The 13598-nt window shown below is 42.3% G+C and overlaps 1 protein-coding gene across 3 annotated transcripts in view; it reads left to right on the top strand.

Moving 5' to 3' along the window:
* Positions 1-13598, top strand: part of LOC146568627 (zinc finger MIZ domain-containing protein 1-like) — a 109977-nt gene that overhangs the window by 42131 nt on the left and 54248 nt on the right. Inside the window, exon 3 of one of the 3 annotated variants that reach the window (XM_085284787.1) lies at positions 6624-6749. The exons of the other annotated variants lie outside the window; for them this stretch is intronic. The gene's annotated coding sequence lies outside the window, so the exon portion shown is untranslated. The remainder of the gene's footprint in view (positions 1-6623; positions 6750-13598) is intronic. 3 annotated transcript variants of the gene reach the window in all.

The raw sequence follows: 13598 nt of genomic DNA, 5'->3' as shown, positions 1-13598 counted from the left end.
GGTGAATCTGCTCGAGGGGGTTGTAGAGGCGAGTCGAGGGGATCAGGAGAGGCAGTGGGAGGGGGGGGGGTTCTGTAAATAGCCCACCCTGCATTAAGAACTGGCATGCAGGGGCTGCGCTCTGTGTAGCCTGACCTCACCAAGCAAGCCGCCACTCACATTTCCTCACAGCGCGGGAGGCTGTGGAAGCCAGCGTCGACTGTTTCTTCAGTTTATCCAGGTCAGCTCTGAACTACTCTCACTAGTAAAGCACTGGCGCTCGTGACCCCACAGGCCCCCCTCGCTGCCAGCCAGTGTCAAAATAACACAAGCAGCTCGGCGGAGGGCCTCGGCTGCTCTGCCTGCTTGTTATGAAATCACGCTGCCCTTATTTGGGTGTCTAAAAGTCTACTTGCGGTTAAAATTTCAGATCAAAACATAGTGTCGGCTCGATTTGATTTCTGTCTTTCTCCACATTAAGCTGTTAAAAAAAGAGTTTGCCTGACAGCATATGTTCAGTGGATATGCGTGTGTGTGTGTGTGTGTGTGTGTGTGTGTGTGTGTGTGTGTGTGTGTGTGTGTGTGTGTGCTTGGAAGTAGGTCATTGATTTGGAACTTGGACACTGATTATGTGCTGTCCTAGAAATGGGCTATAATCGGTGTCTCTCATACCAAAACAGCTTTTCATAAGTGGCAGTTATTTCAAGGTCAGGAAATAGTATGCATCACATTGTTGCACATGCACACAGATTTTATTTATCTCTTTCTCGGTTTCACCAGATTGTTGTTTCTAGAGTCTGTTCAGTGTTGTGAGACTGCTCATTTTTAAAGCAAAAGAGAAGAAAGATTGCGTTTATCTTTCTTTTTAGGGATGAGAATGTGCCAAACTTTCCGGCATGCCCCGTTCTGTCCTTGATGACGACGATGATGTAGTCGCTTCGAATGCCGTTTGAGCCAATAATGTAAATATTCTTGGTCTTTGAACAAGCCAGAACACGATCTGATCTGTCTTTGACGCTAAGTCTCCGGCACACTTACACAGGGGAGTTTTTTAACATGACCGTGTTGGAGTACATCAAAGCTGGGAATTAACTGTCAGCTAGCATCATCACAACTCCCTCTATATATCTCCCCTCATAGCTTAAAGCAAGTGCTGTATTAGTTTCTGCCATGGATTTTCCTCAAGCACCCCCAGGATTAAGCCTTGATATTGTTTTGCAAATTTAACTTCAACTGAAGTTAACTGAGCTTAACAGTGGTTGTAGGAAGTGAGTAGCGCATTGGTGCTTATGGATCGAGAATAAAAAAAACGTTGCTTGTATGAATGGAAAGGCCGCATGACAAAATGTTTTACTGTGTTGTTGCATAGTTAAGCGAGCATCTTTTCATGATAATACCAGGAAGAACTCGAAAGAACAAATCTATATTTGCATGTTATCCCGGGTTTGCATGAGAGCAGCATTGCGATTGCTCCTCCTCCTCCTCCCCTCCACGTGTCCCACATGAAAGATCCTCACGTTCGCAGAATGTGCCTTTTTAAATGAGCCCTCACCGTGTTTGCATTTGTTTAGGCAGAGAGGCAGCAACCAACAAGCAGGCACAGACAAAATCCTATCAAAAAATGACATCAGCTGCAACAGCTGCAGGCTGTAGCACTTGGAGGAGAGGAGGGAGAGAGAAAGAGGAGAAAGAGGAGAACAATTGACCAGAAGCGACACGGGAAAGAGAGGTGACCTGATTGCTCAGCTGGCCAAGAGCACGGGAAGGAAGCAGCAGGAAAGGCTGGTCCCCTCAGTCTGGCCTTACTCTGTGCTGCTTCTGGTGGGTCCCTCTATGGCCTTCCTCTCCTCCCTTTTCCCCTCTGCACCCCCACCCCCTAACCTCCTTCCCGCACTGCTGCCTGTCACGGCTCACTACATCGGAACAAAATGATCAGCTCTCACCTCCTCATGAACACGGGTCATCATGGTAGCCACGCAAAGGCTGGGGCCTTTGTATTAGATAGGGATCACTGATATGTGGGAGGAGGAGCTGCTTCAGAAGACTGGAGAAGTCAATATTGTATTATTATTTTTTTGTTTGTTTTTCTTTTTTACAGCACACATATGCAAGGGTGTTTAATTTTTATTATTTTATTTATTAGCAATGGCCTTGAGGTTGCCAATTTTGTTGCGCTATTAATTTCATCTTGCTGCTCTCGAGGAATTATTAGATGTGTGCGCGTTTATGATTCCTCTCTCTACAAGGAGGCACATCAAGTACCTCTTTCACAATTCCTGTAGCTCGTAATGTAATTAATTCTAATCGCAATGATCATAATAGCTTTTCAGATCAAATACCCAGGAGCAGTCCTAACAAAATCATCCATCCCTCTGAAAAACAAACACCCAAACTCTCTCTCTGTCTCTCTTGCGCTCTCTCTCGCACGCTGTCTTTCTCCCTCCCTCTGTGTTTGGCTTTGGCTCCGAGAGAAGAGCAGTCAGTTGGTTTTTGGGGGGGTGGTGGTGGGACACACACACACACACAGCAGAAAACAGAAGGACCTGCACATTTGCATACCTTTTTAGCATGTGGCTGAGGGAGCCTTTATTAAATTCAACCCCCCTGTAGGGTGGGTCCTAAACTGTGAAGGGGGGAGGGGTACAAGAGCTCACAGGGAGGGAAAAAGGAGGGGGGGTGGGTCTCATCCTAGAGACGGGAGGCAACATCTGAGCCAGCAGACAAATAATGTTTCCAGTCACGAGAACAAGGTGGCAGCAGCGGCCAAGCATTTTCTTCCTGAATAGTGTCCTCCCCCCACTCAGTGTGGGTAAGGGTGCGATGCTCACTCATTGTCTTAAGCCCCAAATTAGCAATGCTGAAATGACTACTTAATTAATCAATTAACTAAAGAATTAATCTAAGACGAGCGTGATCATCAGTTAATTGTTACGGTCTAAGAATAAAGCTCCTTAAACTTACAAATTTGCCAAATGTTATGAAGATGTTAAACTGCTTCAGTCATTTTCAACAACTTTTTATAAGCAATTCTTTTTTAAAAAAAAAATCAAGACTTTTATCATTGCTTTTAACAGTCACTGTTATAATTGCTCATGAATAATCTAACCATGAACATGTTGCTATTAGCTACACTCATGTAGTCCTATAAGCGCGTAACAGATGTGAATAAGTGTCTTAACATGGCTTAATAACATTTACTGGGGCTTGCATATTAGCATGTGCACATTGTATAATGAGTTGAAAATCATATGCATTTTAAATCTACTATTAAACTTAAACATAATATATGTTTGTTTTAAAAAAGTAAGACAAACTGCCCCATTATAGTCGCCTACAGCAACTATTTGTGTTTATTAAAAATCCCAGGCATTGCATGGCTCCTTGTTACATCCACCTAAAGAAAAGCCCTATTAACAAGCGATAGGGCACAGAGGTTTTGTGTATACCTGTGTGCGAGTATGTAATGTATCTAAGACAAAGTGGGGCAAGCCCACAACACGCTGCAAGTATCTGTTCAAGCAAGCTGAGGCATTTTGCGGTTCTGCTTTTCCCAGAGAGGAGGCTGAGATAATGAGCCAACATAGTGGAGTAAAGTGAGGTTTTCCCCCACCGTGGACAGAGGGATGAGCTGTTAGCACTCTGCGCTAGTTAGCCTGTTAGACTCCATTTATAAACAACTCAGCAATGGCATGGTGACAAAACATTGGCAGTTATCACAGATATCCGTGCACCTCTTACTTACTAGCAACGGTTGTGTTCTAGGGCAATTTTCATAATTAGCTTGTACTTAAGAGAGCAGGAGTGGGAATGACTGTACAATCTGTGGTGACGCTTTAAAATATCATTACATCATACTTTTTTCATAGAGTTTACTGAAAGTAATATAAGAATAATAATAACAGTAGAACTGGTTTACAATTCAATTCAGTTTTATTTATACACCGCCAAATTACAACAACAGTCGCCTCAAGGTGTTTTATATTGTAAGGTAAAGACACTACAATTATAAATACATTTACAGAGGTCAAAGCACAGAGGTGAAGAAGAAAAAATAATGGAAACTTGTGGAAAAGAGAAATTAACAGTACAGGGAATTATTTTTATTCATATTTGTATTTTTATTCTGTACTTCTACATAAATTCTTTTAAATCTGAGTTTTATATGTTTATGTTCTGTTTCAGGCTTGCAGGTCTAAACAATGAAGCGTAACAGACATGAAACCAATAAAGAAATATACAGCGTGTTTGGTTAATCATCTGATTCATCTTTAGAAAGTGTTTTTTTTATTATTTCTTACAGATGAGTTAGTGCACCAACATCTACAATATTATTCAAGGTCACAAAATCAACCCAAATTCACAGTTTCTGAAATATCCAGATGTCTTACCTCCTTGCAAGTAGCTTAATACCACAGAATCAGCTAAACTACAAGGCAATCACCTAGAAATATCAAGTATATTTGCATGTTTAGTGTTTTCTGTTGGAAATCGAGCAGAGGCTTTTCAGAGCTCGCTGTTGGTGAAAAGGTAAATGCATATAATCAATAAGCTCGCCTAACCTTCTGCTGAATTTGCAAAATAGTGTAGCAATGAGCTGTAACATCATTCTCATTCGCAAAGCAGCAAGAAACCACGATGGAGATGCATAAGTTGCATGTAACTAGGGATTGCAAATAACAACATTTATATAGTTTCTTTGACTTTAATAGTAGGAATATAAAAACGTTTGATTTATTGATTTATTTTTTCAAACTCTTAAGAATTTATGATTACATGTGGCCATCAGCGCTATTCACAACACTCACCAAAAATACTACACTCACACTTTGCTGCTTTTGTAAGCCCCACCTTAACATTTGGCACACGCAAAGAGGGGGGGATGGGAGAAGGAGTATGAAGTGAAGAAATATCACAGATGTTAGTCTGCATGAACTCCTTCCCCTTTGCAGCCTTCCTGCTCAATCTGGCCTCTTTAGCCTCTCTTTTTTTCCTCGTGCTCCCTCCACCAAAGACAAATGACTTCTCCTAACCTAATTTCAGTTGCAGCATGCAAAGGTCTGCCTCGACGCCTGCAGGTCAACAGAGCTCAAGTAGACACTGTGCAGATTCGAGCAAAGAATCGGGTGCTAACTGGGCGAATTCTCATTGATAAGTTGTTGTTTTTTTTTTTTTAAATTTTTCATGTAAACGACTTCGATTTTCTCACTTTAGCTTGTATTTTTGTCTTTGTGTGCACTTGTTTATTCATGCACGAGAAAGCGCTTTTCACCACATGCTGCAGGGGCCAGTTGTCTGTTTGAAGAGTGCAATGGAAACAGCAGGGTTAGTGTTTCAACCAGTGCTACAGCCACACTGTGTGTGTGGGTTGTGACTGCGACTGGGGTCACAGTTGTGTGACATGCCAAACCCAGGCTGGTGCTGGTGGTGGCTCTAGCAGCGATACTGCTGTCATTCACCCGACCACTCAGTGGGTCAACTTTCACTGCCATTCAAAGTTTAATCTTGCTTATGATAAATTTAGTTAAAGCGAGGCCCTAATCACAGCCCATTTAGATTCTTTGGGCTGATAAAGAACAGGAAGTGGTGGATTGTCTTTGATTATCTTGCCTCTCTCTATTTCCCTGGAGACATGTTGCGGCTTCAAGCCTGACAGAGTCTTTGCCATAACTAGGACAGACCTTTGATTGGTTTCTGATGTGTGGACAGCAGTTGTGTCTCGAGGGTCCAAAGCAATTTATCCAGAGGATATTAAATGACCTAATGGCCATATTATTTGCAAAGAACTAGCCCAGAGGAATATCCAGGTGTTTTTAAGGTGCTGAGAGGTCTGCCCTTTGACTAGCATGCAATTGACTGCACCGCGAAAGCTCAGATTCATGCATGCAGCTGTATATTTTCATTTTCTGTCTCAATTTCAACAAAACATACCAAAATGGTTTCTGAAGCCAACATAAAAGAGTAGATGAGCTTTGATTCTCTCTGATTTTGTCCGAGGGATGTAAGAGAAGCCTGAGAAGCATCGGCGTAAAAGCTGTGTTGCATTGATACTGGCCTTGTTCGGCTTTCTTTCTTTCTTTCTTTTCCCCGACAGGAACTGGCTAATTTCCTGAACTTGATATACCATTTGGTCAGCACAGAGAGAAACATCTGAGAGAATGGATATCAGAGAATTCTCCACGTTAAAAAGCTTAATGAGTGTTCAAATCTTTGGGTCAAGGCTTTTTAACGTTTTACAGGTGGTGAAGGAACTTGGGAGGCACCTTAAAAGGAAAAGCAAGGAGTCAGGAAATGAAAGTGGAGGAACTGTTTTTGGGGGGGGGGTTTTTCAGTTCATCAGATTCCCCATATGCTCAGCCAGACTTATTTGGGTCGTTTATGTTAGTGGAAGGCATTGGATCACCTGCAGACCCTTCAGTTTGTAGTTTTCAGTGGCTACTTCAAAGAAGCATATGCCTATCTTGACTCAATCTCCATTCATGGAGAGTGACAGTATCTGTTTCTCCAGCTTTTCTAGAACTCAGTGTCAAAGGTCACACCTTTAGCTGGAGGTCATCTCTCTGGTCAGCTGCTGATTTGCAACATGACCCTCTCTCCTGATGCCTTAAACCCCTCCCCCATCTCCTCCTCCTCCCTTTCTCTTCCAGATGACCGTACAAAGTGGCTAACACATGTAACTTCCCCAATTGATTTAGATGAACCCTTGACCACACGGTGATCTGCGTGCACCAACTGCTTCACCAGTCTCAGACTTCTGGTCATCGGCGTCCAGGGTATGGTTTCTTTAAACAGATCTAGTTACTTTTGTTTCGCTTTCAAACAGCAATGCCACTGCAATTTAAAAAAAGGAATAATTTCCAGACAAAGCAGTTGTCTGCCTCTGTACAGCTCAAGCATTAAACTTGTGCAGAGTATTACTTGAGCCTATTGATTGGAGTCCTCTGCCTTAGAGAGGGCGGTGTGCAAAATCAATGCTTTATTTTCTCTTAGGCTAGCCTTCCTCGTGCTCCTTTTTTTTGCCAGTGAAAATGAGAGGAAACCAAGGGAGAAACCATTTACCTCCACTGCATTCACTCTTTTCTGTTGACTTTTGTGACTCATCTGGACAAATTCAGCTTTGTTTCCCGTCATCTCTTCAGCCCACATTGTTTTGTACCCCTTATCTCAATCACATACACCAGCATGAATCGACCTTTTTACAGTGGTGGGTGGGTGATATCATTCTTGTTTGTGCTATGGTAGTTCTGTGAGATTGTGTGTGTGTCTCGTAATCCATCCTGGGGAATGTACAGTATAGTGTTTGCTTGTCCTAAGTTGTCTAAGGTTGTCTATTACTCTGAAGATAAGGTTTTTATTTCTGTTATTTATACAAAGAAGGTCTGTAACACAGCGATTTTCTGTAGGGATGATAAACCTGAGTGCTTGAAACTGCAGGCATCATGAGATTCCTTGATATGTCAAATGGCAAATCAAATGACACTTTCTTGTTAGAGTCTGTCTAGACTTTTTTGCCCACAAAGCAACTTCTGTGCTGAAAATTTAGTTGGAGACTAAGATGTGTTTTTCCAGTAGCCTTGAGTCTCTTGCTTCAAGGATCAGGAGTGGGCCACAGAGGTCTGTTTTTAAACTCCATACCTTGTTATTCTTCAGTGCCTCTGCTCCAGTGAGCTGGTGACATTGTTTTCCTGTGTTGTCTCTATATCCATCCACCCAATATTAACCTCATATGTCCTAAATGCATCGAGAAAATTACTTCAGATTTGTTACTAACCTGTACTTGGACCCAAGGATGAGCTGCTCATATTTTTTTCTGGCCAGAGGTCAAGGTCACTGGGACCCACCCGGAGAAAATCCGATTGCAGCACAAACATTCACTTAGAATTTAACAACAGGCCACAAAAATGAAATGCCTGATTGGTTCAAATTGTCAGCTGATGACATTTGATATCCAAAAGGTTAAAGGTCAGCCTCACTGTGAAGTCGTAGTGCTGTACAAAAACAATTTTCTGGCCATCATCTATCACGGTAACTCGTGATATGTATCCGCATCTGCACTGACATGGACTGCATGTCTGAACTGCAACTTAAGTGGCTTGGACTGGACTATAGTACCATTCAAAAGTGCTAACCCATTCAAATATGCACATGTGCACAGCAGATTATTTAATTTCGTTTTCACTCTTGTAATCTTAACCTCAATTCAAGTCGAAATATCAAATCCAAGTAAGGCTGCTGTCTGCTAGTATGCATCACTCTCAAGTCCTCAAAAAGACTAAATGCTTACTTTTAATTCTAGTTGCTATACTGTAAAACTGCTCCATTGTGCTCATCTGAGGTGCAGCTGCTGTCGGACATGAAGTCCGACAGAGGACAGAGAAACACAAAAGGTGGTCAGCGAACAGGAACATGGCTGGTGACAGGCTGCCTGCATGTGGGGTGGTTTCGCTAACGAGAAGCCATTGTGCCCTCAGTGAAGGTTAACTCTCTGATTCAGGGAGGCAGGAAGTGTTAGCTGCCTCCCCTGCACTTTTCCCATCCGCAGCCTCTGCCAAGCCTCAGCAGAACAATCCAGCCCCTGTGACTGAGAGGCAGGGAGGGAAACAGAGGGAGAGTCAAAGACAGAAAAAGGGAGGACTAAGGGGAGGGGGGGGCACTAGAGGTCCAAATCTGCAGGGTAACATCAGGCTCCTACGTTATGCAAGTGTTCCCTTTTTGTCTGCCTCACCCAGGGTTTTGATACAGATTGCACGAAGAATGATGGTAATGCCGAGCATTCACTCTGTCCCCTCTTCACCAAAACAGCCTCCATTTATGGTTACTCAGACATATTTTCCCTCACAATTGGAGCTGAAAAGTGGCCAGCTGTAGCCAGGTTCCAGTAGGTTTGCGCTCTGCCCACACACACACACACACACACACACACACACACACACACACACACACACACACACACACACACAAACAGGCAGGCACACACATACACACGCCCATAAGCACACACACCGTGAAATGGATATAACTAAATGCACTCAGAGACAAACATTCACATAGAAAATAGATATCTCAAAACGTCCACACACAAACACACTCACTGAGAAAATAGATATCTCAAAATATGCACACAAACACACACAGACTCATAAGTCACACAACCTCATACGGAATCAACAATCGCATCTTTGTTAAATTATCCAGGAAATTGTTTGCAGTGCTTTGATAACACAGGTGTTTATATGGTAATAGCTTCTGGAGGCTGGATAAGAATGAAACAATAAAGTCATTAGGGTGTTACAAGAAGAAATGAAACCAGGTTTCTTCACACACTGCAATGCATCACCTAAACACACACGCACATAGTCTCAACAAGAAGAGGCTGAACACTTACACCCAGATTCATTAAAGAAAAAAAGCTTTTGTCAGCCACCTTAATGACCCTTGATGTGTGTGAACCTCTGCCAAGTTGTCCATGGAAGGGCCATTTATCTCTGCTGGTGTGGTTATACAAAAGACAAAAGAATATCGAATACACACAGGATAAAATGGATCATTCATAGTAATGACACCTGTTTATCTCACCTGATCTGTTAAAGGCTTTCATCTCAAGTGTGGTGGTCCACAATGTACGTAAGTAATCACTGATATGAGGTGATCCCCCCTCCCCGTTCAGATTTGTTATTGACATCAGGCTTTTTCCCATCTGTCAACATTTCATATCCTCAGTGATCTGCTGGAATTCGCTCCATCCTCACAGGTAGCGACCTTTGCTGACTTCTCTCTGTGTTCTGACGTTGTGTGGGATGTCATATACACATCTGTAGGCGCTTATCAGCTCTGCTGCATGTTTATGTTGTGTTGCACCCTGACATAGCGCAGCTTTCCCCTTCACCGTCAACTTTGAAGACGATGTTTCTGTTCTTTAAAGCTGCCTGAATGGAAAGCTTTACATTAACGATGAGGAAAATCACTGTTGTGCTTATTTTGCTCATAGTGACAACTCACAATTATAATTAGAATCCATTGTTTCACACAAATACATTTTATCTATGTGTTTTACCCCTCCAATAGAACAACAGATTCCAAAATTGATTTTCTAGCGTGCGATCCCCTGCCTTTTATTTTATTTAGTTAGAGTTAAGTTGCTCCCCTTCTCCGTCTCATGTTTTCTTCCTCCAGCCACATTGCAGCTGTGGTGCTCTTTGATATCATTTAGCTGTATGAGTCTCTGGTCACATGAACCAAGAGACTCCAGCACCACCATCTTGGACTGCAGCTGGCATTCCAAGATGTTCTATCCTGAACATCCATTGCAAGCTGGAGGGCCATTCAAATTAAAGGTGGAGAACAGGTCCATACGCCGCTGTCACCAGATGCCTTCAAACACCTTTACCAAGTCTTACTGTGGGAAGAGGATATAGAGGTGGTACTATCATTCTGTTATTTATTCTTTAAGCAGTTGGTTATTAAGGTCTTTGCAAAGGCTCCTTATAAAAATATTATTTCACAGTTAATTTAGGAAATCTGTATGTGCCTACTTTAGCATCCATGTGTGTGCATATATGCACAAGCACATACCCCCCACCTCTCACAATTTCAAACTAAATCTAAACAAGAAATACATGAAATAAAAGCCTTTAAGTCTTCAACAGATGAGAAGAAAATGGCAAGTAAATGAAACATATGTTACCAGACAACATATTCCCCCTCCACTGGGGATGTGCTAGCTGCCTCCCACCCAAGCTAATACGACAAGATGTGTATTTATCGCCCCACAGAACTCCCAGAAAGTAACCATATGGAGAGGCACTTAAATGTTTAGTTGTGCGATCGTGCCTTTGTGGAAATTAGTAATTGTACTAGTCTGCATAGATTTCTTCAGCTGCCACTGTTCTGGACCTTTGGAACTGTCTTTATAGCTGTGAACAATCATAGATGCGTTTTTTCTGCTGCGAAGAGCATTGCAGGGTGACAGGCAGGCAGTGTGTGAACAAAGATGTGTATCCACAAAGGTGCCCTCTCCCCATCTGATCCCGACACATTTCCCCTACAAAAAGCAAGGGGTTGTGCACAGCGTGCAGATGCTGCTAGCCTGCCTATGTTGGTAAATAATGAATAGGTCACACCTGGTGGTCTCTTAGAGGTTCAGTGCAGCCTCTGTCCCTCTCTGGTGGTGGTTTGGGAATATGTGTGCACCTCTGAGTGTATGGCGGAGGTCTAGCATTAATCAAAATTCTCCTGCAGTCTTCATATTTGTTGTGCTTTCTTTAACCTTTAGCAACACTGTGTCCTCTCGTGTCATCTCTCTAAAGTGCTTGAACAGTGCTTGTGCTTTTATCATGTGGCGGTGTGTGTATGTGTGCGAAGCAATGGCATTGAGAGCCAGTAAGAAGCATTAGCCGAGCCTCTGCGTTGGGCAGGGCCTCGTAAGGATGTGTTCAGCACTACCACAAGGTGACAAATGACTAACTTAGATCTCCACAGGGAGCTAAGAGACTGCACTTAAAAGTGTCCAGCAATCCGGTGTCCATCACAAGCATAAATGATTTCTGAAGAGTCTTTTTTTTCCTCTTCTTTTTGCCTTGGGACCACAAATGACTAAAAGCTAATTCATTATTTGCGATCACTTCAAAACATAAAGCCTCCCACATAAAAGATTTCTCAAATACCCAGTTGAGATGTAATGCATCATCAGTCATGCTAGCAATCTCGCTCTATCAAAAAGGCTTGTCTCATTAAAAATACATGCGGTGTATTGAGCTGAAGTGTACCAATCATGCAAGCTTTCCATGAAAACTCCTTGTGCTGGTTTACAATCAGCAGGTAATGAGCAGCTAGGGGCTGAAGTGGATTTTCTACATTTTTCAGCATCCGTGGTGAAAATTTGGCTGCAAGAAGGGATTGCTGTTATTATCAAGCAGTCTATTTGGGTTAATAGTTTAATGCTAGGGCCGTAAGATTTTTAAAGATAGTGCACAAGTTCCAAAACAAGAAAACGTTTTAGAAGTTATGATGATTATTAATGGATTTGTTAATTGATTTTAGCATTTTTTCCAAATGCGCTTGTCTTTGTTCAGTGTTTGAATTGCTGTCGTTGTCTGCGCTGACTATCAGCAAAGCACCTCAATACTGTTAATAGAGATTTTGTATAAGTGGCTCATTTATTCAACAAGAAACTCTTCCGGAAGTGTTCGATACGAGCGGTTCTGCCTCGCCTATCAGCAGCGCGGGTTGTGTGTGGCAGAGATAACGTACGGCCATTGCGTCACAGGGACGGCGCGATTGGAGGCGGATTCGGGAGTCAAACAGCGTCTTATCTCCTGTATATCAATCACAGTGCACTGTGGCTCCCGCACACACAGGAGTGCCAGAGCTTACTGCTTTGTTTGTTGTAGCAACAAAACTGCTCTGAAGTGGTATTGTGGTGCCCTTGTTTTGGTTTTTTTTAAATATTTTTTCATAAAGGTTACTTGCTGTGTTGTCAGGGAAGCAGGAGAACAGAGTCCCCAGACTGTAGGTTCACAAAGCTCCGCAACAGCAAGAATAGAAATCATAGGATTTCTATTGACAGCAGCACTTCCAGTCAATAGTCTTTACAGGGTTTTGTGTTAACACAAACACCACGCGAAGCACCACAGCACACTCTATGAAACGCGCTCCACTCTGCAAGATAAACTGTTGTCATCAAGGAATTAGAGTAACTATCTGCTTTGTGTGTTTTCCCTGCGAGCAAACAACACAGCAAATCAAAAGAATGTTTACAGGGGCTGCAGAGGAGAAGAAGTGGAAGTGAAGAACAACGCCATGTTTCCTGTCTAGTGATTTGTAAAACTCTTGAATTAATTTTGGCCCGGAAAGCTGGCTCAGCTTACAGGGAGTTTTCCCTATAAACAGTGGAACGGAGATTCCTGCCCCTCAAGTTCTTTCCATTCTTTCCACGCTCTCTTTGTGTGTGTGTGTGCTTGTGTGTTTGCACATGTTCACAAAACTAACACTAATTTACAAGCATGCCCGTTATTCCCGATTTGGATTTTGCGTTGTCTGAAAATTAGTTATGCTTGTTGAGTTTTTGCTACTGTTTTCAGCAGTAACATTAATGCAGGAAGTGCTTAGTTAAAGGACTATTCCTAATTATTACAACTTGGGTGTATTTCCACAGCTTTGGCCACTGTGTCTGTTGTGATGACTATGGTAACAGTATCTTCAAAAACTGTGAGAGGTTTTAAACCAGCAACGTTTCTGCAGCAAGGTCTGAAAAACCTGCTGCATCATGAAACAAGTTTAAAAAAAAATCCTAATTACTTTATTTAGAGATACGAGAAAACAGGTGTTGCATATGATGTTGTATCTTAATTAAAAATATCTGAAGAAAACTGACTTTTTTAAAGTAGTTCAGCTACGAGAGAACAATCAAGAACTGGGGATAAATTTGCTGTGTTGTGTGTTAAGAGCAACATCCCCTGCACCCACCACCTCCTTCTAATTCTAAATATCCCATTAGGGTAAAAGACCTAAATGTAGAAATCAGATGAAATAGACGCCTGGGAGCCTCTAAAAGGTCAGACCTTAATATTAAGTTTTAGGACGTCTGTATATATTAGAATGGAATATAAAATAACGAGTATAAT

Source organism: Mchenga conophoros, linkage group LG8, assembly GCF_057382185.1.
Source record: "Mchenga conophoros isolate Kocher_MC1m ecotype Shallow Benthic linkage group LG8, M_conophoros_male_GT1.1, whole genome shotgun sequence".
Lineage (NCBI taxonomy): Eukaryota > Metazoa > Chordata > Actinopteri > Cichliformes > Cichlidae > Mchenga > Mchenga conophoros.
The sequence above is the reverse complement of the archived record's forward strand: the minus strand, read 5'-3'. Positions and strand labels throughout refer to the sequence as shown.